The sequence below is a fragment of the Notamacropus eugenii genome, chromosome 6 (genome assembly GCF_028372415.1).
Source record: "Notamacropus eugenii isolate mMacEug1 chromosome 6, mMacEug1.pri_v2, whole genome shotgun sequence".
Lineage (NCBI taxonomy): Eukaryota > Metazoa > Chordata > Mammalia > Diprotodontia > Macropodidae > Notamacropus > Notamacropus eugenii.
The window spans coordinates 201753397-201780770 of record NC_092877.1 but is presented as its reverse complement, the minus strand read 5'-3'; the positions used below and the strand labels follow the sequence as shown (position 1 = coordinate 201780770).

General features: G+C 37.4%; 1 protein-coding gene across 1 annotated transcript in view; it reads right to left on the bottom strand.

Moving 5' to 3' along the window:
* LOC140512596 (vertebrate ancient opsin-like) overlaps positions 1-27374 on the bottom strand; it is a 276386-nt gene that overhangs the window by 243643 nt on the left and 5369 nt on the right. The window lies entirely within an intron of this gene.

Here is a 27374-nt window from a genome sequence, read left to right as displayed (position 1 = left end):
TCTCCCTTAGCTTTTGTGTTCTATTTACAAGGCACATCCTTGTAATTTTTTCAAACATGTACAGAATCAAAGCATTTTGTACTCCTTGGCTGATATGTTGCATTCTTGTGGACTTAAATATAATAACTCACCTCTACACAAGGTTTTAGGATTTGCAATGTATTTTACATACATTTTCTCACTGATTCCCACAACAAACCTGTGAGGTTGGTGTTAATCTTTCAGAATATGAAACTGAGAATTGGCATGGTTAAGTGACTTGTTCAGTGTCTCACAGCTAATATATATCACAGGCAGGCTACCAAATCAGGTCTTCCTGACTGGAAAACTTTGCTCTGTGCTCTACACCAGACTGCCTTTGAAATCTTACGGATATTGCCTTGATTTTTCTCTTCTCTCTCAAAGTTTAACCAAACTAATGCTCAAGAGAGAGTTTAGATCTGAGAATCATTTGCACGTAGAGGATAACCAAGCTTATGGGAGCTACAAGAGAAAGAATGCAGAGGGAGAACACAAAGCGGCGCCAGGACAGAGTACTGGGGAATATCCATGGTTAAGGGGAGTGATCTCGATGATAGCAAAGAAAACTGAGAAAGAAAGGTTTGACAGATAGGAGAGGAACCAGGGGAGAGAAGCATCACAAAAACCTAGAAAGGAAAGACTATCCAGAAAACAAAAGGATCAAAGGAAAGTTCAAGGATGAGGGCTAAAAAAAACATAACTTTTAATTTGACAATTTAAAAGACTATTGATCATTTGGAGAGAAGAGTTTCAGCTGAAGGATTATTGGAAATAGCTTTCTCAAGGAGTTTTGTCATAAAGAAGAAGAAAGATATAGAAGGATGCTTAGAAGAGATGGTTGGATTAAGTGAGGCTTTTGTTTTGTTTTTAAGGATGAGGGAGAATAAGACATAAGCAGCAAAGGAGGAACCAGAGCATAGGGACTGACTGCAGATTAATGAGAATGAGAATGATCAATCTGCTGAAAAAGAAGGGATGAAATAATATCTAGAGTTTATGTAAAGGGGCTTTGCCTTAGCGAGAAGAAGGATGGCCTCTCCACAAGAGAGAGGCAGGAAAGAAGAGATGGAGGAGGAGAAAAGACATTTAAGAGAAGCAAGATGAAAAGGAGAGAAGAGGGAGCCCTTGAAAAATGGTCTCAGATTTTCTCTTTTTTTCTCATCTCTTCCTCTCACTTCTGTGGGAATTAATTTGAGAAGCTACATCTTCCTCTCTAATCACTGTTTCTACAGTTCAAAGTAAAATGGTTAAAGTATTTTATTCGGTCCCCAGGAGAAGAAATTAGATACTATGTTGGCCTCGGAAGTATCTCTAGTATATCATTTGCAAGGTTATGGGATAAAATGACAGGATAGCTGATAAAAGAAGAAGGAAGAAGACAAGAAATTCTTTTATTAAAAATGCTGGGATTTTATGATTCCCAAGTGCGCTGGGACATTCTTTCAATGCTGAACTATATTGATTTAAAAGATAATGCTACTGGGTAAATCTTACATTTTAGTACAGGCTGAGGAAATGTAACTTTCCAAAGAGGCAAATAGACACTGCTATGGCAACATGTTAAGGAAGTCTGTATCTAAGCGGAGTCTTTCTTCAGTCCTCACATTATCTGCAAGAATGTTGTCTGTTGAAAGCTTCCAAGCTCTCAGCCATCAGTCTTCCCTGACCCTCACTTTCTTCATTTGGGATTTGAAGAAAGGATGCGGCTTAGATAAATGGAGAAGAAAGGTGTGGTGAACGTCGAGGGGAAAGAATCAAAACAGTGATAGTCTGCTTCAGTAAAACATGCTTGTCCCAGCTCTGCCCCACTGCATCCCTTGGAAGTAGCTGTACATACTGCCATACAGAGTACAGGACAGCTCAGCTCTCCATTCTTGGTTACTACTAGAAGGAGAAAGATGCTAGTGGCTCAAACCATTCTCTCTACTCCTCCTGTGATACCTGCAGCAAGAGAGAAAGAAATCAGGGAGCCAAATAGGAGCAGCTTACTTTATTTTTTCTAATCTTGTCTTCATCATTTACAGTAAGAACCAGTGAGAGAGAGAGAGACAGAGACAGAGAGAAAGAGGAGGGGGGGGGGGGGAGAACAAGTATGGAATAAAGTGACAGACAGACACAGGGAGGAATATACTAGAGTGTAGGTGAAAGAGTGTGAAGAGAGAGAGACAGATGACAAAAGTAAAAGAAATGAGGATTCCAGAAAGAGAGAGGGAAACAAGGATGGAAGGAGAGAGAGCTCAGCAAAGAAAGGGTGAGAAAAATAGAGAGATAGACAATGACAGAAAGAGGGAGGGACAGGAACAGAGTATTCAAAAGAGAGAAAGTGGGAGTGAGTTAGGGAAAGAGAGGATGATGGAAGAGAGAGGGCAGTGAGAGAGACAGAGAGAGAGAGACATGACAGAGAGGGAAGTAGTGATGTTTCATACCTCAGAGGTAGACAAATCATGAGAGGAAGACTGTTTCTAACACACTGGGGGCCCTACCCCAGAGAATGCACCTGCCCTTGGGTTGGGAAACAGTAGGCGTTTTAGCTAGACTCACCCTGTATGCAGTGGTAGTCTGTAATTGTCAAACTGGCTCATGATTCATAAGTTTCATGAATGTATGAGAGGATAATAAAAATAATAATATTGATGTAATGTTTTAGGGTTTGTGAAGCACTGTATATTTGTTATTTCATTTAATATTCCCCCCCAAAAATGTGAGGGAAGTGGTATTGTTATCATCCCCATTTTACACCTTAGGAAACTGAGGTTGAGATGTTTACTAGCTGTGTAAATATCTCAAGTAGGATTTGAACGCAGTCTTTCGTAAGTCTAGGATCCATGCTAACTGCCTGGAGCAATAATTGACCAAATAAATTTCTAGAAAGCTTGTAGCCGGCCTGACTTGGGTAGTCTAGGTTTTCTTTCCACATCCTTCTGTTCTGTGTGGTCCTGGATCCTGACTCTCTGAGGGAGAGACTCAAAAGCCCATTTTGGTAGAACATTACACAAAGTGCACCAAAGAAAAAGTTCTAAGCAACGATGTCATGTCCTACGGATTTATTCTAAGTGCTGGATATCAGATTCTCTTATATCATTCAGAATATATATGGGTGTGTATCCTATGTGACAATTGACTAACTACATCATATGTTCATATACGTATATATGTGGTATTATAGCCCAATCTTAAAACAGTATCTTGATTTCCCATTGTCATAAAATAAGATATAAAAACTAATAAAAAATTGTAAGAACATGATCATAGAATCATAGCTCTAGACCTGGAAAGGATCTCAGAAACCACCTAGCCCAACTCTCTCATTTTGCAGAAGAGGAAACTGAACTAAATGACAAGTACACAGTTAGTGCATATTTTATTAACTTAAGAAGGTAAATTATTTCAGTGGCCAAATTATCACCATAGCATCTAAATCTTCTTTAATTTGTGGCATAGTATAAAGAACATTAAATTTAGAGTCATTAGACCTGAGTTCAAAATCCCAGCTTTATCTTTTGTGTGACCTTAGGTAAGTCATATCTGTGAAATTAGTATAACAGGTCAACTTCAAGACATTTACAATCAAATGTCCCATAGGCATTTTTTTTTTTTTTTTTGGAGAGAAGGCAAGGCAAGTGGGGCTAAGTGATTTGCCCCAGGTCTCACAGCTAGTAAGTGTCTCACACAAAATCTGAACTCAGGTCCCCCTGACTCCAGGACTGTGCCACCTAGTTGCCCCTAGGCATCTTAATGTATTCAAAACAGAATTTCAAATCTTTTCTTGCAAGCTCTCTTCTTGATTTTCCTTTTTCTTTTGAGGACACCAACATCCCTTTAGTCAACCAGGTATGAAACCTCAAAGTCATCGACAACTATTCATTATGTGTCACTTCTCATGTCTACTCTGTTGCCAAATCTTGTCATTCTTACTCTCTGCTATCTCTCTCATATGTCTCCTCCTCTGTACTCACATGACCACTATCCTGGTTCCTTATCACTTTTCACCTAATCCATGGCAGTCCGGTGGTACAGTGGATAGAAAGTCAAGCCTTTTGTCAGGATGACTCCTCTTCCTGAGTTCAAATCTGGCTTCAGACACTTCCTAGTTATAGGACCCTGGGCAAGTCATTTAACCCTGTTTACTCAGTTTCCTCATCTGTAAAATGAAATGAAGAAGGAAATAGCAAACTACTACTGTATCTTTGCCAAGAAAACCTCAAATGGGGTCATGAAGAGTCAAACACAACTGAGAAGTGACTGAACAAACAATGCAGTAGCCTTCCTAAGGGGTCTCTTTGCTTCTGGTTGTTTGCCCCTTCAATCTATCCTCCACATAGCTGCCAAATGGATAGTCCCAAAGCACAGATAAGATCATGTCACTCTCCTCTCTCTTGCCTCTAGGAAAAGACACAACCTCCTCTGGTGGTCTTTTAAAGCCGTTCACATCTGGCTCCAGACTGCCTTTGCAGATTAATTGCATGTTTAATGTTCCAACCAAACTTGCTTACTTGCTTTTCCCTATGCGTGACATCCCTCCTCCTGCTTCTGTAGATGGTGCACTCCTACCCAAAGAATGTAAATTCGAGGACAGGAGCCATTTCATTTTTATCTGTGCATCCCCAGACCATAGCACAATCCCTCACGCAGAGTAGGTACCTATTTAATGCTTGATGAATGAAAAATGCTTTAAGGTTCATATATTGCTTTCCTCACCACAATCATTGCCTTTCCAATTTTACAGATGAGGAAACTGAGACTCAGATCACACAGGTAGAAAACATCTACCTCAAGATTTAAACTTGGGTCTCCAGATACCAATATCAATATTCCAGTGATGCTGGCATGATATCTATAGAAGTAGTACCTACCTCACAGGATTGTTGCAAGTAAAGTGAAAAATAAAATATTGTTCATTGGTATTCCTTCTAAACAAGTTTTGGAAGAAAGGGCCATAACTGGAATTTTTTCCATATATTTGAGAAGGAATGAGACCTGAAAATTTCAAAATACACAGAAAGAAAAGCGAAGTTCAATTAAGCTTTCAAATGAACATCTTTATTGTTTGGGCACTTCTCCCAACATAACAAAGTCACATGAGAGGGTGCATGAAATTCTATTTTATATCTCTACCAGTACCCTCCTTAGTTTCCAAATCTAAAATGCTAGTCATGGGGCAATATTGATTATTTAAGTGAATATTTCACTTTGGATGCTTTACGAAATCAACAGAGTGGCGTATGAGCATCAGCACCTGAGACCCTGATTATTGATTATTGATCTGTTCTTGTAGTCTACATGGGCACCTACAGCCTAGATAGGAAAATTAGAAAAGAGGTAATAGTAGGTTTGAGTTTGGAGGCCAAGTTTTCTGAATCTTTATTATGTTTTAAAAGTAATAGTCACATAATGTTTCTGTTTTGCCCAAAATCCAGACTTCCCTAAGCACTAATGGGTCCAGAACATAGAGTACAACAGATGACTAATCCACAGAGTCAAAAACCGCCCCCACATGCTGCCCACAAAGACAGACAAAAAGGAAGAGCTCCTTATTCTTGGTCCTAGAGGATAAAAGATAAATCCTTGGAGCAAAGAGCAAGATAACCTGCCATACAGAATAGACCTGCGTGGAAAGTCAGCTACAAAGCCAAACTCCCTTTTCTCATGATGTATGATGATGTCAGGGAGCTTTGGTTCCCATATCTCCTTTAGGCCTAACCTTAAATGAGGCAGTACTATAGGGCTCTCTTACCCAATATACTAATTCCCAGCTCTTCCCTCCTATGCCTGATAGAAATGAAGAGCCAGAGCTTAAAGACATTAGGAGTGGGACAGGACTTCACTGTTACGGTACACAAACAGTTGCGTGACATATAAAGCCCATTACATCCCCAATAACATCAATGAGAGCTACATACTCAGGAAGTCAGTTTATGATTATGAAAAAATTTGACACTCTTTACCTCATTTAAGCTGTTTTTGTCATACCCCAAAGTATGTTATAATTTAATTTTAATGTGTGTCACCTCCACTTCTATTTCCCTGGATTTCTTTCTTTACTATTCTTTCACAGCCTTCTCACCTTAGAATATCATTCAACCTCCACAGCCTCTTCCAGTAATTGGTCAATCCTTCTCAGGACCTCCACTTTAAGGAAAGTGACCAGGCCAGTCAGTTTCATTCTTTCATTCCTCTCTGGGTTCCTCTTCTGACTCTCTGAGCTTTTTTTCTCTATTATGCCCACATGGATCTTAGAAATCTTCCTGTCCAATCACCTCATTTAGTAGATGTGAAAAATTAAGTCCAGGGAGTAGAAATGACTTATCAAGGCCATAGTTAGTAGAAAGAATGAAACCCACGTGTCTAATTTGTCATTGGCTATTCTTTCTTTATACTGTTATTTCTCCATAATGGTAATTTTCAACTCTCTAAAGACTCATTAAAAAAATCCTTCCCTAAATGGATATAACTTGTCCTGCAATTGAGTCCTGTATACGCAACCTTTAACAAGGGATTAATGAGCAGTAGCAGCTGTCAAGAACCCAGGTCCTCCTCCCATCAGTGGTTGCTAAGAGCCAAAAAGGAGATGAGAACCCTATTGAATATATAGGTAAAAAGCAGAATTTTTACATGGAAAAATTGAAATCACTCTGTTTCCTGGGTCATCACATATCCCACAGTACGCATAGAATATATGGCATGTCAAAACACAATTGTGCTAAATACAGAGAGTTCTTCTTTGCTGATCATAACTGACGGTTTTGAGAAGTAGATCCTATACACTCATCTTTTTTGGCAGGATGAACAGCAGAGCTGAGCACAAAGATTTGTCCACTCCAGGGGGACACCAGCTAGGCTTCAGGAGCTGCAGAGGCCAGACCAAAGCAATGAATTAGGAAGAAAGAGAGCAGGAAAGAAAGCTATCTCAACTCAACTCCAGCCAGAAGGCAGATATTTGTTCAGTGGGAAAAGAAAGGCTTCTTGCTTGTTTGATGGGAGGCGATTGAATATGAGCAGACTGGAGTATCCATGTGAGAAAAATGACAGGATACCACGCACACAAACTTAAGAGCGAAAAGGATCTGAAAACTCAAGCACACTGGAGGCCACCTGAGGGGAAAAGGTTATGGAAAGATAAGTCCCTGAAAACTTCTATTAGATAAAGATCAAAGAATAAATGGTTAGGATCTGGTTGAATTGAACATGTTTTCCAGAGACCCTAGTTTAAAAGCATGCATTGATTAGTGTTAACACAAATCCTTGGGTGGGTGGGGGGCACCCACACGGGATGAGGAGACAAACAAGGCAGTAGGATAGAATGTGCTCAAAGATATTATATAATCTTCTGCCAAGCATTCTGATCTCTAGACATTTGAGAAAATAGGATTCTAGCTTCTGACAGAAGGGTGCACATATGTGTTTCCTTAATATTAATAACTATATCTTAGAACATATAAGACAACAAGTTCCAAATAGACATTTGACTTAAAAATAAAATATTACATCTTTCAAAAACTGAAACTTTGGTTTCGGGGAAAAAAAGTTCAAACAGGGGCTAGAAGAGATCACAAAAGATAAAGTAGGTACTTTTAATTACATAATATTGAAAATTTGCTTGTACAAAAATCAGTGTAACTAGTATAAAAAGAAAAGCTACAAATTGGGAAAATCTCTGTATCAAATATCTCTGAGAAGCGTCTGATAGCTTATTTATAGAGAATTAACAGATTTACACAAAGTACCTATCCCCCAATAGTATGAACAAATAGTTCTCAAGATTAAAATGGTGAACAATGTAAGACAATGCAAGCTAAAACAACACTAAAATTTTACCTCACACTCAGCAAATTGACAAATGATGAAAATAAGAGAAGTAGCATAGAATAAGAGAAAGGGCACAGGATCCAAAATCTAAAGAATTCATATTATATCCAATCTCTGAGCTTTGTAACTTTAGACAAGACCTTTCATCTCTCTGGGCTCCAGTTTCCTGGTCGATAAAATGACCTTTGAAGTCTCTTTTAGGTCTAGATCTGTGAATCTCTAAGATAGTCAATACAGGAAGTGTTGTAGGAAGACAGGCACACTAATACACTTTTGGTGGAATTGTGGATTAGTTCAGTCTTCTGGAATGGAATTTGAAATCATGTGTAAAAAAAACAACCAAAGTGTCCATATCATCTGACAATAAATCCCAATGCTAATCATATATCTCAAGGAGGTTAAAGATAGAGAAAAGATCCCATAAATCCCCAAATATTCATTACAGGACTTTTTGTGGTAATAAAGAAGTAAGGGAGAAAGGAAGTGGCCACTGACTGAGAAATGGATGAACAGACTATGTTACATAAAGGCAATGGAATATTACTGAGACAAGTTGAAAAACAAGTGTGGGAAGCTGTGAACTGATGCAAGATATACAGGCAGAATCAGGAAAATAATATGCACAATGACTACAGTAATGTTAACGTAACCACAAAACAAAACTGAATGCTATATAATCATAATATGGAAGCTCTGGAAACAGAATACTACATATATCATCAATCATGGTATATTAATTGATTAGTTTTGTTGAATTGACTTTTCTTTTTAAAATTTTTGTTACAAGGGAAGACTTGAGGGATAACAGAAGCAAGGGAAGGATGTAGTCAGAAATGAATAAATAAAATACCTCAATAAAAAATGGTTGGTGTTTATATAAAAGTACTATTTATAGAGTACTTTAGACTAAAATATGTTTTGCACAAATTTTATTTACTAGAGCCTCACAATCAGCTTATGGGATGGGTGCTGCAGGAACCATTATCCCCATTTTGAAGATAAAAAAACTAATTTTCAGAGAGATGAAGGACTTGTCCCCTTCCCCATGGTCACATAGCTCGAAGAGTTAGAGGGAAAATTTGAATTCAGGTCTTGGAATCACAGACTTTCAGAACTAGAAGGACCTCAGAAGACACCCAGTTTGTTGGTTATTGAGTGATTGGTGCCTGAACAAGAAATCTCACTACAACACAACTGGTAAATGGTAATCAAGTTTTGGTTTAAAGACCTCCAGTGAGCGAAAACTCACTACCTCTCAAATTTTAAAGATTTTTTTTTTAATTCAGCAAAGTAGTAAAGACTAGTTTCATGGAAAAACATTCATTTTCTCCCAAGGTAAGAGACAAGAGCAGAGCCAGCAGAAGTCAGCCTAGTGGAAGCAGCGAAGTGCCCTAAGGGAGAGACAGGAGAGAGTATGTGCCAGGTGGAATGCTTTCCTGCTTAACCTCTGACTCTTGTGCCAGAGAAACAGGAGAAACAACACAGGAACACTAGCCTCTGGCTCTTAAACTCTGCTTTCCTTTAAGAATCAGCTCAAACACTCTTCCTTCAGTGTATCTTTCCTGGTTCCTCCTAACCCCCAGAGTGCACACACACACACCACACACACACATACACACACCACACACACTCTCCAACACACACACACACCACACACACTCTCCAACACACACACACACACACACACACACACCACACACACTCTCCAACACACACACACACACACACACACACACACACACTGCCTTTGCTCTTAGGCTACCTTCCATCTGTTCTGTATTTATCTTCTATGCATGGATCCTTATTTGATTTCCATCATTACAATAAAAGCACCTTGAGGATAGGAATTGGTTTTTTTCCCTTTTTACTCACAATGCTTATCATAGTATCTACCACATAGTAAGCATCTAATAAATGCTTTGTGATATCACTGGTCTTCCTCAAGAACAAGGACGAACAACAAATAAACACCAAGTTGAGTATTTAGCATTTTCAATCATGTGAGAAGAAAATGAACATGTGAATTCAAGCAATTTTCTATAAAAAGTCAATTTGATGATCCTGGATTGTTTATGATATGTGTTAAGACAAATGTACTCCCAAGGATCTGGTTACTTAACAAAAGTTCTCAAAAAATAGCAACTAAATTGAGATTGAATTGAATCAAAGCATTTCAAAACTAGAAGGATCCACAGCAAACTTCTAGTCCAGTCCCCTTCTTTTACATGAGATGAGACAGTTAAGGCCTGGAAACTTAAAGGGACCTGCCTAACTTTGCAATCCAGACTGAATTAGGATCTCTGGGCTCTCTTCATTTGTTCAGTCAATTTTTCAGTCCTATGCGACTCTTTGTGACCCCATTTGGGATTTTCTTGACAGAGATACTAGAGTGGTATTTACCATTTCCTTCTCCAGCTCATTTTACAGATGTGGAAACTGAGAAAAGCACGGTTAAGTGACTTGCTCAGGATCACATAGCTAGTAAATATCTGAAGCAGATTTGAATTAAGGAACATGAGTTTTCCTGACTCCAGACCTCGTACCCACTGTACCAACTAGCTTCCTGCTCTCTCCACTATACCACACTCTTTCTCTTCATTATCTCCCAGAGGCAATCCTAGGCTCAGAAGAAAGAAAAGCTTCCTTATACTGCTTTGGCTATACTTCAGCAAATGTGCTTGTTTTCCATCATGGTATTAATCCCAAACTTCATGAGTAAATACTCCCTTTCATCCCCAACCCCACCCCATATAGACAAGACAATAGGGTGTGTTAATTCTGCTTAGGCATACTGTTCTCTATCTGGATTCCATTCCAATTTCAAAGAATAAACATTCAGTATATCACATAAGTAAGGGACAGAAAGAGTGGTTTGGCTGGTGAGGTATAGCATGCTCTACTGACATAATTCCCATTCATAAGTGGCTGGGAGTTTGCTTCCAAAAAGGCATGATGATGTCTAATGGGAAGGTCACGCTCCTTAATCTGGAGTATGCACAGTCATTTGGTAACTGGTTCTGGACAGCTAACCATGTGATGACTAAGTGGACTGTTGATTGGCCATTGAGCCAGAACTGAACTCGTTCAAAAGGCTCTGATCAGACAAAGGGACTCTCATTTGCTCTTTATCATATTGTTGATCATTCCTTCTTTGCTATGTTCAAGGGCAAAGACAAGGGATGCTGGAAGCCACTGTCTAGATAATGGGCCCTTGGGCCTTTATCTACCCCTAAACCACCATTTTGTGGCCCCTGAGTGTATGACAACAATGTTGTTTCTGTTTTTGGTTTGTTTTTTCTGTCCTGCTTTTTTAGGGGGAATATGGAAGATGGCTCCAATCTTGTGGACTTCAGAAGGTCAGGAAAGTAAGCCACTTGGGAAATGAAAATGCAGCTCACAATTTGTTAGAAGTCAAATCAAAAGTCCCCAGTAACTTTCTGACCCTGCATAGTTTGAAGAGGCTCAAGAAGAAGTTATAGCTATTTATCCACTGGCTATAATGAATTCAGAGGTAAACTTAGTGAGTCAAATGTTGCTTTAAGTTTGAGACTATTAGTTGCAAAGACGAAGGTGATATACAGGAGAGAAGAATGTCCCTAGCTGTTGAGAGAAAATGTTTAAAGCCCTCATTTTGCTGTATCTTCCCAGTAACTGTCTTTTGTGTAAAAATTGATTGATATTAGTTGGTTAAATAAGGAAATTTTAATCATTCACAGTTAACTTTAGGGAGAATACATTGGAATATGTCTCAAGCTGAAAGCACTAGTGATGTCTCCTAACCAGTCGGAAGTATCACTAGAACTCTGAAACGGAAATGAACCCAACCTTTCCCTGGGAACCTAATTTGTTAGTGTGTGTGTATGTGGGTGGGGAGAATAAGTTCACAGTTTCACTCTATATTTAACATGACAGATATTTAAGGTTATTCTTATAACCCAAAAATCATGGGTAAGGAAGTGGATTAAGAGTGTTTTAGATGGAAGAAACTATAGGGGCATTCTACTATGCTTTAGCCAAGTAGTAGACAGTAGCCAGGTGATCTGGTTTTATTTCAGATTGACTAAGAGCTTGAATTTACCACCATGGGACCATTCACCCAGCACTCTGACTTCAGGCAAATGAATATCTAGACTATCCAGGGAAATATTCTTTTCTCACTACTTAGCAATGCAGATGTGACAGTCTTGCTTGTTGGAGATGTTAATATGACATAATAAAATGCCCATGGTGCCATATTTTGTTAATCTTGGCAATATTTACAAAATAAGCTCATCTACTTGAAAGGTGCAATTTAAATATTCATCCAAGAACAGGAAAAAAAATTGGGTTGATAATATCTTTACTTTGGGGTAGAGAAATAGACAGAAAGAGACAGAGAGCGAGCATTTATTAAGAGCCAGACACAATATTTAACCCTGGAGACATAAACACAAACAAACAAGATAGCACCTGCCCTCAAGGAGTTCACACCAGTGATAACTACCATTTAACTAGTGCTTACTAAGTGCCAGGCTCTGTGCTAAGAACTTTACAAATATTATCTCATTGATCCTCACAATATTCCTGGGAGATAGGTGCTATTATTATCCTTATTTCACAGACGAGGCAACTGAGACAAACAGAGGGTTAGTGACTTGCCCAGGGTCATACAGCTAGCAAGTATCTGAGGCTAAATCTTTATTGAACCCAATTTAATGAGGGAACACAGCACACAAAGGGGAGATAAGAAAGGGATGGTAATAGGATAGGTATGGCATAGAGATATCTGGGAAATGGCATGAAGGCTTGGTTCCTGGAAAAAGAAAGCAAAGTTCACCTGTCAGAGACCTAAATTTCCACAGACATGTGACGAGGAGAAGGAGAGGGACAAGAGCCCAGATAGAAGCAGCATGAAATGGACATGGTCAGAAAATGGCATAAAGGTTTGCTTTAAGTAAAGATGAGGTAAGAAGTTATTATTTATTAAAGTCTAGTGTCCCAGGGGCGATACATAACAGAAGGAACATTAAATTTGGAGTCAAAGGACCTGAAATCAAGCCCCAACTCTCTTACTTACCAGTTGTGTGACTTCATGCAAGGTATTAAATGTGGATCTCAATTTCCTTATGGACTAGAATAACCTCTAATTTTTCATCTCTAAATGTATGATCCCTTTTTTGTGGATTTTAATATCATACTTGTGTATTTTCTCCTCCATACCCAATACATTGCATAATCTTTGAATGCAAGACTTATTTTTTTTTTTGCATTCCCAGTGCTGGACACAAAGCAGGTGTTTATTAATATTTGCTGAACTGAATAAAAGTTATTATTCTGTCCTATAAAAGTCATCTAACAGGTTGAAGACTGTGTTGCATTTCCTTTGTACCCTTTTCCTACATGCACTTGTCTAATTCATTCAGGTAACCTACTGAGCATATGGGGTTACTTACTGAAATTTGTCTGATAGGCATTTTTTTAAAAGAATAAATTTTAAGAAAGTTGTCAGACTTCTTTTTTTAAACTCTCGTCATAAAATAAAAACTCTTATGTTTTCCTGAAAGAATAATACAGAAATGTAGGAAGGGACTTTCACTTCATCAATTATGTAATTTTCTCATTTACAAGTTGCATAACCATATGACATAGACATATGATAAATATGCACCTAAAAGAGACAACCATCCCCCCAAAAATTTCATTGGGTCTCTACATCTACAAGTGAAATTAATATATGTTTCCTAATTGTATTTTATTTTCCATTCTCTGAAATCAATACAGTTTAGGAATTGGAAGACTATGCATTATAACTTACATGTATTTGTGAAAGAAGGGACTGGGATGGAAGGCAAAGCTTGTCCTTTTCCTGCCTTAGTATATTCAACTTTCACATAATAACAAGGAAGCCCTCTGGTGGCCAACAGTAACTTTACAATTTAATGAAAGTCCATTCAAGATCACAAACCAAGAATCACAGAATATTAAAGTTTAGATGAAATTGACAAGTCATCTAATCAAAGCCACTCATTTTAAAGAATATAAAACTGATGTACAGAGATGCAAAGTAAATAATATAAAATATTCATGGCAAAAACAAGACAAGAACTTAAATCTTCTGAATCCCAATCTAATGCTTTCCACTGAACTAAGATGATCTCTACCTTCCATTTTATTATCAATGTTAAATTTGTGTTAATTTCATGTCTGTTATATTTTAATTGTAGAAATGGGCCAAGTCTTACAAAATGACATTTAATAAGAATAAATGTAAATTTCTGCATTTATATTTTTAAACTACAAAAGCACAATATTAGAGAAGCAGTTTATATAAAAGAGATTTGGTGATTTTAATTGCTCATGAGTCATTAGTATGATCTGACTTCTCCCAAAAGATAGGAAAAAAAACAAATCATGTGACCTTGGACTATGCTTATGGAAAATAATTTATAAAAGAATAATGTCCAAAATCAGGAAGTTCCATGGTTTCTGTACTAGTCAGACTCTATTACTTTCATTATTAATTTTTATCATCATTTTTCATCGTTTTGTTGCTAGGGTTATTAGCTAACATTTATATATCAGTTTAAGGCTTGCAAAGGACTTTGCAAATATTTTCACAATTTAATCTCACAACAACCAAGGAAAGTAAGCACTATTTTCTCTATTTTGCAGATAAGGAAGCAAGTACATAGAACTTAAGTGACTTGTCCAGGTGTCACATACTAGTGTACAAAGCAGGATTTGAACTTAGGTCTTCCTCACTTTGGGTCCAGAATGGTGCCACCTAGCTATCTAAATGTTGGGAATTGTGTTCAGTTTGGAACATTATATTTTGAGAAGGTCATTGACAAACTGGAATACTTCCAAAGAAATAAAAGGATCTGAAGCTATGTTATATGAAAGAGTTAAGGAACTGGGAGGGGTTAGCCTGTGGGAAGATTCCAAGGAAAAACTAATGGCTATCTCTAAATATGTAACATTCTTTCATGTGGAAAGGGGATGAACACTCTGTGTGGCCCCAGAGGGCAGAACTAGGAGCAGTAGGCAAAAGGTTACAGGCTAGACATAAGGAAGTCCTCTTTGATAATTATAGCTGCCTGAAAAATGAAATGCTTCTGAGAGAGTGAGTTCTTTATCGCTGGTTATCACTTGTTTATTGAAATTTGTCTGATAGGCATTTTTTTAAAGAATAGATTTTAAGAAAGTTGTTGAATCTTTTTTTTTTAAACTCTCAAGTCATAAAATAAAAACCTTATGTTTTCCTGAAAGAATGATACAGAAGTATAGGGAGGGACTTTCACTTCATCAATTATATAATTTTGTCATTTACAAGTTATATAACTATGTAACATAGAAATATGATAAATATATTCCTAAAAGAGATAACCACCCCAAAACAATTTCAGTGGGTTTCATTGATTTTCCAGCTCAACAGCCATCTGTTAGGGATGTTTTAGAAGGAACTGAATTAGTCTGCATGACTTCCCACTGTTTTATTCAATGACGTAGTCCTGTACAGGACATGCAGCAGCACCAGGTGCAGACTGGTGATTTACAGCCAAGGACTGAAGTGGGTGGAATGTGAATGGCCTCATCCCCAGCTGCTTCCAGTTCTGAACTGCTAACTTTGTGCTCCCAGACTTGAGAGAGGGTTCAGTGGAACATCTCCATGTCAGAACCATCGGGAATGAAAGGAACTATTTCTCCTACCACTGAAGGGATACCAGCTCCACAAGGCACCTAGGAGATCACCCCAATACTTTGATGCCAAAATCTCAACACCATCTTCTGCCACTCTATCTAGGTTCATACTTTAAGTTCAAGATTCATTAGTAATGCCTTTCTCAGTGGCAGTTCGACTATCCAGTCTTATCCAATCAGCCAGTCATTCTTTCAACCGAGTGTTTATGTGCCAAGTACTCTGCTAGGTGCTATGAAGAACACAAAATAGAAAACACAGCTCTTTTCCTCAGATAATTTTCATTTGAATTTTCAAGTCAATGAGAAAATTAGATGCATCTATTAAAAATAAATGAGTCAGAGTATAACTAAAAATAAAAGATGTTGATGGGTTAAAATGATGGGTCAAATCTAATGAAATTATATTTAATAAAGACTAACATAAATTTGTACATTTTGGTAGAAAAAAATCAACTGCACAAGGCCAGGATGGGAGAGGTGTGACTAAATAACAATAATAAAAATGATATGAGTATTTTGGTGGACTGCAACCTCAAAATGAGTCAAGGGAGATAAAAACTGGACCTATGATTTCATTTGTGTACAGAACTCTCAGATAAGGTAACTCCCTCTATAAATATGAGTTGTTATCTTCTCTGCAATTTATAGTCTTGTGGCACTGAAAGGATGATAATGCCCCTACTTTACTCTACCCTGGTCAGACCAGAACTGGAAAAATCATATTCATTTCTAGGCACTATATTTCAGAAAGAAATGGACAAACCAGAATTCATGTTGAGGTGGGAAATCAGGGTGATGAGGGAATTGGATATTATGCCACATGAACATTAGTTCATGGGATAACATGATTTAGTATAACCATAAGAACATAGATTTAGAGTCTGAGCCCCCCCCCCCATTTAATAGTTGAGGAAACTGAAGCTGAAAGAGATTAAGTGGTTAGCCCAAGGTCACACAGCAAAGCCAGGATCTGAACTCAGGTCATCTGACTCCAAAGTTAGTATTCTTTCCACTATTCCACACGTAGTTGGAAGGGATGTTATCCAGGAAAAAAGAAAACTTGTGGGGGAATATGATAACTACCTTTAAGTATGTCTTTAAGTGGCTAACATTCAGGTAGAGGAGGTCTGGAAGGACTTGATCTCCCTCCACCAACTCAATTGATGTAATCGCAAACATTAAGGGGTAGATAGCAAAGATAAAGATAACATTAAAAGTCATCAAAATTTCAAAATAACTAGATAAATTATAAAATATGAGAATATATCTACCACAATTTTCCCAGGAACTATATGAATTGAACTATAGAACACTCTTTATATAAGTAAAGACAGACCTAAATAATTGGAGAAACATAAATTGCTCATGGGTAGGTCAAGAAAATATAATAAAAATAATCACACTTCCTAAAGTAATTTATTTATTCAGTATCATGTAATCAAATGACCAATGCAAGATTTTATAGTCTTAGTAAAATAATAACCAAATTCATACAAAAGAGCAAAAAGTCAAGAATCTGAATAGCAATCATAAAAAATGAGGGAAGAAGTGAGGTCTAGCAATACTAGATCTCAAACTGTAATACAAAGTATTAAACATTAAAATTATTTGTTACTGGTTAAAGAAGAGAGAGATTGATCAGTGTAATAGGCTGTGTACCCAACATTCAGAAGCAAACAAATGCAGTTATATAATGTTTGTTAAACCCAAAGAATCTAAAAGACTAATAATTGGCAAAAAATTCTGGGAAAAACTGGAAAACAGTCTGGAAGAAATTGGATCTAGACTAACACCTCACACCTTATATCAATGCAAGTTCCAAATGGACACCTGACCAAGATATGAAAAGGTCATATCAAAAGCAAATTAGAAGAGTGGGCAAGAAATTTTCTTTGAGAACTATAGATAGGGAAAGATTGTTTGATTTAATCAGGTGATAGAGAAGATAATACAAGCATATGAACAGGAAATTTTAAAAGGAAGAAATCCAACCTATCAATAACCATATGAAGAAGTTTTCTTAATCACTAATTAGAGAAATGCACACTAAAGCACCTTTGAATTTCCACTCCATCATAAATGACAAAGGACAAATGTTGGAGGGACTGCAGTGAAACAGGTGCACTAGTGCACTGTTGGTAAAGCTGTGATTTGGTCCAATTGTTCTGCAAAACCATTTGGAACTTCAGTAAGTTACTGAAGTGTGCATGCATTTGGACCCAGCTGTACCACTACTGGGTCTCCAACTGAAAGAAAGAGGAAAATGAGATATATGTAGTGATGGAGATATATATATTCCCCAATAACTAAGTTAGTTAGACAACTGGAAACTAAGGGATTGTCTGCTATTGGAGAATAGCTAAACACCTATATTAATGAAATGATATATTATTATGCCATAAGAAATTACAAAATGAACATTTTTAAAGAAAACTGAGAAGATCCCATAAACAGATACAGAAAATTAGTAACAAGTAAGCAGAATTTATAGAACAATCTGTACAATGATAACATTATAGAGAAATACAACTCTGAAAGACTTTGGAGCTCTGATCAGTGCATTGATAAACCATGAGTTCAAAAGAATAAGAATAAAACATGCTATTCACCTGCTGCCAGAGAGGTGATGAACTTAAGATGGAGAATGAGTTATATTTTTTTGAACCGAGTCAGTGTGGAAATTTGCTTCACTAGACTATATATGTATGCTTTCAGAATTTGATTTAGGGAGAGTATGGTTATTTAATTAATGGGAGTGATGAAGAAGAAGGGACAGATTAATTGTAAAATGATAGGTATTTGAAAAATAATTTTGCATAGCAATGTCATCAGTCACCAAGTTTTGAAAAACTTTGCACCAAAAATTAAGTCCTCAGAATACTTAAATATTGATTATTATTTTTAAGTTATAATAAAACTATGTTGAATTATTTTAAGATTGGTATGTGTTGAAATTGTAACAAATTCTTCTAAAAAGCTAATGAAGTGCAAAGATGTGCCTGTCATGTTATCTCTTTATGAAATATTAGAAAAAATTTCCATGATTGAATTGGAAGGAGAGCTTGGCTTATCATTGACTAGCAAAGATTGACCATGACTATGGATTCTTTTAAAAGGATAATCCTTCCAAGTCTTAAACAGAGTCCAGCTGTCTGTGGAGTCAAGGCAGGGAGCATCTCCATGTAGTGCACCTTTATAGATTTTATCAGATGGCAGCAGGAAGGGAGAGGACAGTGGTGGGGGTGAGATTTTATCTCCTCCTACCATACCTTCCTTGTTATATTAGTCGTGGAGTCTTAAAAGAGAACAATTCACCCGCTATAAGACACTGTATCTAGCAAGGAACAAAAATACCTACTTCCTAGGAACATGTAAGCATAAAAAGTAGCATTTAAGGTGGGAAGTAGCTTTAAAGAGCATGACCCTAAACAGTTGATAATGAAGCCAAACATAGATTCCAGGGAAAATTAACCCTGGCAATTGGGAGTTGACCCATGGCAAAGAATATATCCAAAGCGGTCAAGTGATCAGAATGCTCAGAAGACGTGCTGTTCCACTGATGAAAGAAGAGGGTGGAAAGAGGTAGCAACATATAGATGTCACAAGAAAAGAAATAACCTCAGGGCTCCATAGTATCAGAGGCATGAGTTTTCTTGGTCAAATGTGCTTCCTCCTTTAGTGTCTCACCACCAGCATACCTTAAGTTTGCACTAACACTTTCTATTATGTGTATTCATGGAAGAGTGAGCCCTAAGTTTATCTTAGTAAAGTAAATAAATGTCTTTGCTAAAGATCCCAGTAGGTCATACAATGACTTAGAAAATCACATATTATCTATGTTCTATTGAATATTTATTTGTTACATATTTCCCAGTTACTTTTTAATCTGGTTCAGGCCACACTCACAGAGTTGCAGGCCAAAATGCAGCTCCCAGGAGGCATGTTTGACACCTCTGATCTATGCAGTGATATGCAGCTAGATGAGTGGTTCACTGATCTGTACATATGTCTTATACAGATACTGTATATGGCTATTTAACTGGACCCAGAATTGGACATGAACATCAACATGAAAGAGTGGCCATGATGTTGTTCTGGAAGTTTTACAGCACTTGCAACTATCTGTAGCGGCTTCTTAACTCAAAATGTCATCAGTTAAACACAAATGCCTTTCTGACGCTGTTTTATGGTTTCAATTTCTGTCATTTCATAATCTAAAAAGCATCAAAACTGTCACCCATAGGGCAATGGAGAGATGCAAGATGAGCATGGGTAGGTTATAGAATATCGCCAATGAAGAATTTAGTACAAGCCATAGCATACAACGTCATCAAAGAAAGGTAGGAGTAGAAGGGAGGCAAGCTAAGGGTGGAGTAGGAGTGAGAGATAACTTATGACCTGCCCGTATACCCTAGTGATACCTAGGCAGTATCAGGAATTCTGGGGGGAAAGTCTCCATTGTGTTGGGTTTATTTTCTGTGAAAGAACTATGAGATGTCATAGTTAAGAGTTACACAGAATGAGATCATGCAGATGGATTTTTTAAAATCAGAGGCACTGTAGAGTGGATCTTTATTAATGAGATTATAAAGAGAAATGCCTCTTACTGCTAGCACCTGTATGGTACCATGGACCCCTTCTCAGAATAATATTTTAAATGAATAAAATGCATAAGATTGTATAGAAAGGCTATTATTAGAATACAGCTTTCAAAACTTTTTTTAAAAGTCCATAAGCTGGTTTGAATACAGATTGAAACATACTATTTTCACTTTATTTTTTTCATGTTTTTTCCTTTTGTTCTGTTTCTTCTTTCACAACATCACTAATATGGAAATATGTTTTACATGGTTGCACATGTATAACCTATATCAAAATTGCTTACCATCTTAGGAAGGGAAGAAAAATGGGGGGGAGAGAGAAAATTTGAGACTCAAAATTTCATGAAAAAAGAATGTTAAAAATCTTTACATGTAATTGAAAAAGTACTATTTTTAAAAGTTCATAAACTGCAGATTAAGAATCCTTGCTTAGAAAACTGCAATATTGTACCACACAGACTGAAAGGGCATGTATGGATTGGGATCTATCCTTTGGAGGTGGTGTTCAGATCAGGGAGACCAAGACCATGGATCCATTGAAACAGATGGTTATGACTCAGTACAGTATAGTGGAGATTATTAAAATAAGGAGACCAAGGTTTAATTCCTGGTTCTATTATCTACTAACTATGTGACCTTGAGTAAGTGACTCTTATACACCTTAGTTTCCTGATATATAAGATGTTTGCCCTGGTAATCTCACCAAAGTGTGGCAAAGAACACATGAAAAAACATAGAGGAAAGTACGATAAAAGCTATAAAGCAGAATACCAATATAAGGCATTATTATTATCCCTATATGAATGATGCCTAGTGATACTAAACAGTTCGAAGATAACTTATCAGAGTTGATTTAGAAAATCACAAAAGTTGTAAGCTTTAAGGGACCTCAGGGCAATCCAGTCCACCTCCTCATTTTAGAAATAAGAAAAAAGCCTCAGAGCAGTTAAGTATTTTGGATGAGCTTAGGTGCCTTTAATTTACATGTGGTTCATTCCCTCTTGTCCATACTGAAGGAATAAGTGATAACGCAGATAATAAAAAAATCATTATTATTTGTCTTGGAGAAAGATGATTAATTTTAATATTAGCCTAAGTATAATATAATTAAGGAGCTAATTGTCCAGTAAAAATAATTTACATTGCCTGTGCACACATTGACTGGACAGCAGGGGGAAGCAACATTCAAGTTATGCTCCATAGGACATAATTTCACAGGTATAGAAATAAACAGAGAATGAATCCTGGGATACCCAAACATCTAGGGTATGTTGTATGATAAGATGAAAATACGCACTTTTAAAAGAAGCTGAAATGTAATCACCATTGCAACATAATCTCCAGTGGCACAACTGAGGACTGCTGCAGCAGAAAAACAAGAATTGACACATCAGTCTAGCATTCAGTGACCAGAGGAGTCTGGGCAACAAAGCCCCAAAAAGAGAAGAGAAAAAAAAAAGGTATCTCTCAATTCTGCTGGTGGGAAAAATCATTCTTTTTAACTCCATCTAGGCCATGCTGGTGCTAGCAGTAAGAAGCATTTCTCATGACTGTGTCTGGCTTAGGATGGTATGATGACTCCTGGTACATGGTAAGAAGCATTTTCCCCTCTTGCTTTCTGAGAGGTAGAAACTGGGTCTTTGTAGTGCATCAGTACTCCTACGGTAAAACACAGCATCTAAGTTTCATCATCCCTCCATTCCCACCTTGCCACTCTACCTTTTTTCAATTCCCTAGCCAACAAAGCCACGGGGAAAATCAGCAATGAAGGCAGAAATCAGTGAACTCACAGGCTCTTCCATTCTATGAATGGAAGTTGGTAACTGGAAATGGGCAGTCTAAGGACTTGTTACTTCATTTATCTACCTGCTATTTATGTTGCATTCTGTTTTATTTAGATATCCTAGATCAGCTGGTGGCCCAGTGGATAGAGCACTCAGTCTGGAATCAAAAAGACCAGAATTCAAATTCAGTCTCAGACATTCAAGGGAATAAGCATTTATAAAGGGAATACTATGTTCCATGTACCACACTAAGCACTTTATAAGTATTAATTCCTTTGATCTTCAAAGCAATCCTGTGAGGCAGGTGTCACAATTATCCCCATTTTACAGTTGAATAAACTGAGGCAGACAGGGGTTAAGTGATTTGGCTAGGGACATACAGCTAGTAAGTAGCTGAGGCCACATTAGCATTCAGGCCTTCCTGACTCCAGATCCAACATTCTATCTACTGTGCTACCTAGCTCCAACATGGCATAGTGGATAGAGCACTGGGCCTGAAGTCAAGAAGAGACCTAAGTCTCTTACTGTCAAATCCCATCTCAGACGCTTACCAGCAATTTGAACTGAGCAAATTATTTCTCTGCAATTCAATTTCTTCTTCTACAAAAATGAAGGAGTTGGACTTCATGGTCTCAAAGGTCCTTTCCAGTGCTAAATGATCATGGGTCTCTAGGGAACTGTCTCCCTACTGAGATTTAGAAGATTTGGATGTAGATTCCAAAAAAGGATGAGATCTCTTCTAAACCTTTATCTTAAAGGTCCATCCTCGGTCAGAGCAAACTCAGCCTTGTGGGAAATGGAACAATGAGTCCCTTTATCGTTCTCCTCTGGTAAGGGGAGAAGATAAGGTAACAGGAACAGGGTAAAACAGAGAGGCTGAGAAAGAAAATAATGAGTGAAAATAAGATGGAAGGAAATTCACAAATGGTAATTATAACACTAAATGTCAATGGGATGCTTATGGCAGCTCTCTCTGTGGGGGCAAAGACTTGAACATTACAGGAATCCCCATCAATTGAGGAATGGTTGAGCAAGGTGTGGTGCATGGTTGTGACAAAATACAACTATGCCATAAGGAATGATAAGCTCACAGAAGGGCATGGAAACTCTTGCACAAAATGATGAAGAGTAAGGTGTGCAGAATCAAGAAAACATTGTACATAGTAACAGCAGTATTGCTTTAAGAATCACTGGAAGTGACCAAGCTATTTTGACTATTATAAATATGCAAATTAAAAACAAAGGACATATAAAGAAAGGCATTGTCTAGATCCAGAGAAAGAACTGATAAATGGAAGTATGCATAGAGAAATTTTACACACATGCACATGTACATATGTGTTTGTGTGTATGTGTCTAATGAGAGCCATCTCTGGGGAAGGAAAAAAGGAAAAAATGTACATGATAACTTTGTTGTATATGTAGAGGAACTAGCAGGTTGTACATGGTAGGTCTGCAATTTCCTATGCAGTCATCTTTTTTTATTGTTATGTGTTATGGAAATGTTTGAGTTTTTTTTCCCATGAATTGAAAATAAAATACATTTATTATAAAACAAAAGAATGTACAGGATGAGGGCAGGGAGCATTTAAAGAAGCAGAAAAGTTAATGAGGAAGGGAGGGAAAATTCAGGTGGGAAACTATAATCCCTGAACAGCAGCTTATCTAAGTAACAATCAGCTTAAAAATATCCACCACTCAAGAGAAAAGGAAAATTTAAAAACCCATAGGAATCTGACCAAACTAGGGTAAACCTGAAGCTAGTGCACATATGAGTAGCAGTAAGACTCAAAGAAAAGAGTTGCCATGGTGGCACATGCCTGTAATCTCTGCTGCTGGACAGGCTGAGATGATGGATTTCTGGAGCTTGGGAACTCTAAACTTTAGTAAGGCTAAATCACTGGGGTGCCCTGAGTAAGTCCAGCTCCAAGATAATGAGTCATGGGAGCTGAGAGATCAGGATGCCTAAGGAGGGACAAACAAGCCCAGGTCAGAAAACGAAGCAGGTCAAAACTCCCATGCCAATCACTAGTGGGGTCCAGATTGTGCACTCTACTTACAATTAAGGAGACGAAGGAAGGAAGAAAGGAAGGAAGGAAGCAGAGGAGGAAGTAAGAGGGAGACAGATAGGAGAAGAAGAAGAAGAAAAAGAAGAAGAAGAAGAAGAAGAAGAAGAAGAAGAAGAAGAGGAAGAAGAAGAAGAAGAAGAAGAAGAGGAGGAGGAGGAGGAGGAGGAGGAGGAGGAGGAGGAGGAGGAGGAGGAGAAGGAGAAGAAAAATGAGGAGGAGAAGGGGGAGTAGAAAGAGGGGAGGAGGATGAGGAGCAAGAAGAGGGGGAGGAGGAGGAGGGGGAAGGAGGAGGGAGGAGGAGGGGGACCAAGAAGATGTACTTCCCAAAATTCAGGGAAGGGTCAAAAATGCTACTCTCTAAAATTGAAACTAGCAAAAAAGCAACACAAATTGCATGAGATCAGCTATATATGGAAACCTTCCCAGAAAGTAATGCACCTAAGAAAAGACAATTTATGAATGTGACCATAAGACTATCAATCATCTTTTGACTCCCAGCTAAAATGTAAGAAGGTTGTTACCAGATAAATAATACCATGTCCATCCCAAGTTATGTTATAATAGTGAAAGCTTTTGGTGACTGATAAGAAACATTGGGAAAGCAGAGTTGCATGGTAAACATTACCTCCAGTAATGTGCAGAGGTGAGGAAACCCTGACCAGCCCACATAGTATTCTAGTATTCTTTATAGGCTGAAAGCCCTAAAAATGAGATAGGAAACATCAAATTCTCATCGTTTGGTTAACATGTAAGCCACAACAGCATATGATAGTAGCAATAACACTGACTAACCTTTATATAGTGCTTACTATGCACAAAACACTATGCTAAATATTTAACAAATATTATCTCACAACAATCCTGGGAAGTAAAAATTGTAATTTTCCCTATTTTACAGATGAGGAAACTAAGGCAAACAGTGATTAAGTGACTTACTTGGGGTTACAGAGTTATTAAGTATTTGAGGCTGAATTTGAACTCAGGTCTTCCTGGCTCAAGGCCCAGCAGACATCATCTAATTACCTATACTCTGACTCTATATTTACCAAAAAAAGCTCTTAGTCTTAATCTGGTTTTTTTACAAATGGATAGTTCTACTGACAAAAGTACCAGCACACCAGAAGATGTATCTTATTCTTATCGATAAGTATACTTCTTAGGGTTTATCTGTCAATTTGTTAGTATTTAATCAATGTAGCTGTCTCCCCCTTAAATGATCATCAAGCTGGTATTAATGGATAAAATCAAGTTTCTGAATATGCAAAGCAACAGAACAGATCTTGGAACTGAGATGTCACTGCCAAAGATACAAATACTTCAGTCAGAATAGCCAGTCATCCTCCACCTGTATTTTTAAATATAGTAGATGCATGTCCAAATATAATAATATTTTAATTCATTTATTTTTTTAATTTATGAAATTAAAAAAGCATTTCCATAGCATCATATAATAAAAACCATGATTGCACATGGAACTGTCAATCTATTACTTACAATTTGCTATTCCTTTTAAATATAAAATAAAGTCACAGTGTAAATTTCTTTTTCCCCTTTTTCCTTTCTTTTTTTTAAAATTAGACATAATGATATGTCTAGCAATACCATGAAATAGTAGATAGAATGCTGGGCCTGGAATCAGAAAGACCTGTGTTCAAGTCCCACCCTTGATACCAAAGGTTTAGCCTTGAGAAGTCACTTAACCTCTGCACCTTAGCAAAGTCCCTTGGACTTACATACTCAAGGTACAGCTCTAATAAGGAACTGGAAGAAAATTCAGCTCCTCATGAAAAAAAGCAAAGACAAGAAAAGCTTCCACATTATAGTACTCCTATAGTATTTAAGTGCTAAGGTTTGAGTTCAAAATGGGACATGCCAAGTTACCCTCCCATTGCTAAAGGCCAAGTATTCAATGAGTACCTTTATAAGCAAAGCATTGACCTACAACAAGAACTCTTAAACATGGATTCCTAAGGATTCTAGTCATAAATTTCAGGGAATCTGTAATCTTGGGAGGGGGAAAAATGTATATTTATTGTCACTAATTTTGATCTTTCTTTATAATTTTCTGTATTTTATGTATTTAAAAAACTTTTGACAAAAGTTCCATAGGCTTCATCAGAGGTCAGTGATATAAAGTGGTTAAGAATTCCCGTGTCTACAATTTCTGAGATCTGAATCGATTTTGTTACTTGTTAACAATTTAACAGTATTCCAACAGGGATATTTCATCTGTCATCTACTCCTTTTCCTCTCCTCTCTCTTATCCTTTTCTTTGGGTTAGTAATTTCGTAAAGAGCTAGAGGTCAAGACTGAGAAGGGAAGAGAAAAGGTTTATGGGACAATTCCTACCCACATGATTCCAGTTTCTTTCCTTCCCCTAACCCTTCTTCAATTACTGAGGAAAGCATTCACAAAGTATAAACATTGTAATGAGAAATACCCATATGAGAAATCACATATTTCAATTATTTATCAATAAAATCTCAGTGGGTTTAATTATTTAATTCAAAGACCACATACATGACTCTTCCAAGAATGGATGTATCAATGATATTTTCTTTAGATGACTGTCCAAAGTGGAGTTACAATAGGATATTTTGTTCTGCAAAAGCTGTTCTAGCCAGGTCTTTAATATTTTTCCCAAAGCAAAAGCCTTTATCAAAAACTTTTTAAAGTTAAAAAAAAGATTAACAGCAGAAATTTATGCAGGAGACTCAATCAACACACCAAATCCTCCTCAAGAGACTAAGAACAATTTTGGTAACTTATTTCTCACGATAAATACAGTTTTGTTACAAAAAAAGACTTCTTGAACACACTGTCTGATCACTGTCTGATCTTCCTGGACTTCAGCTACCTCAACTGTAGAATTTGGGATAAACGACTTCTGAAGTTCCTTTAGAGAACTAGGATACTATTTATCATTACTGTTATTGGTAATATTCACTATTATTATGCAGAATCTGTAACGCCAAAGTAATAGAGAAATCTGAGTGAAGAAAGTCCCCCTACCAGGACAAATGGGAACCTGCTCTACAATTCACAATCTTATGAGTTTTCCTGGTACTTGGCCAAGGTCCCACAGCCATTGTGTATCAAAGGTAAGACTTTTAAACTCTGGACTTCCTTTCTCCAAGACTGGCCCTCTATCTACTCTGTGACAGACACTGTTTTTCCTATGAATCAATTTCATAAATTCTATTCCTGTTTAGTTTTCAGTCTTGTCCTACTCTTTGTGACCCCTTTTGGGGGTTTTCTGGGAAAAGATACTGGAGTGATTTGCCATTTCCTTCTCCAGCACATTTTACCGATGAGGAAACGGAGGGAAATGGGGTTATGAGACTTGCCCAGGGTTACACAGATAGTGTCTGAAGCCAGATTTGAATTCAGATGTTCCTGACTCCAAGCCTAGA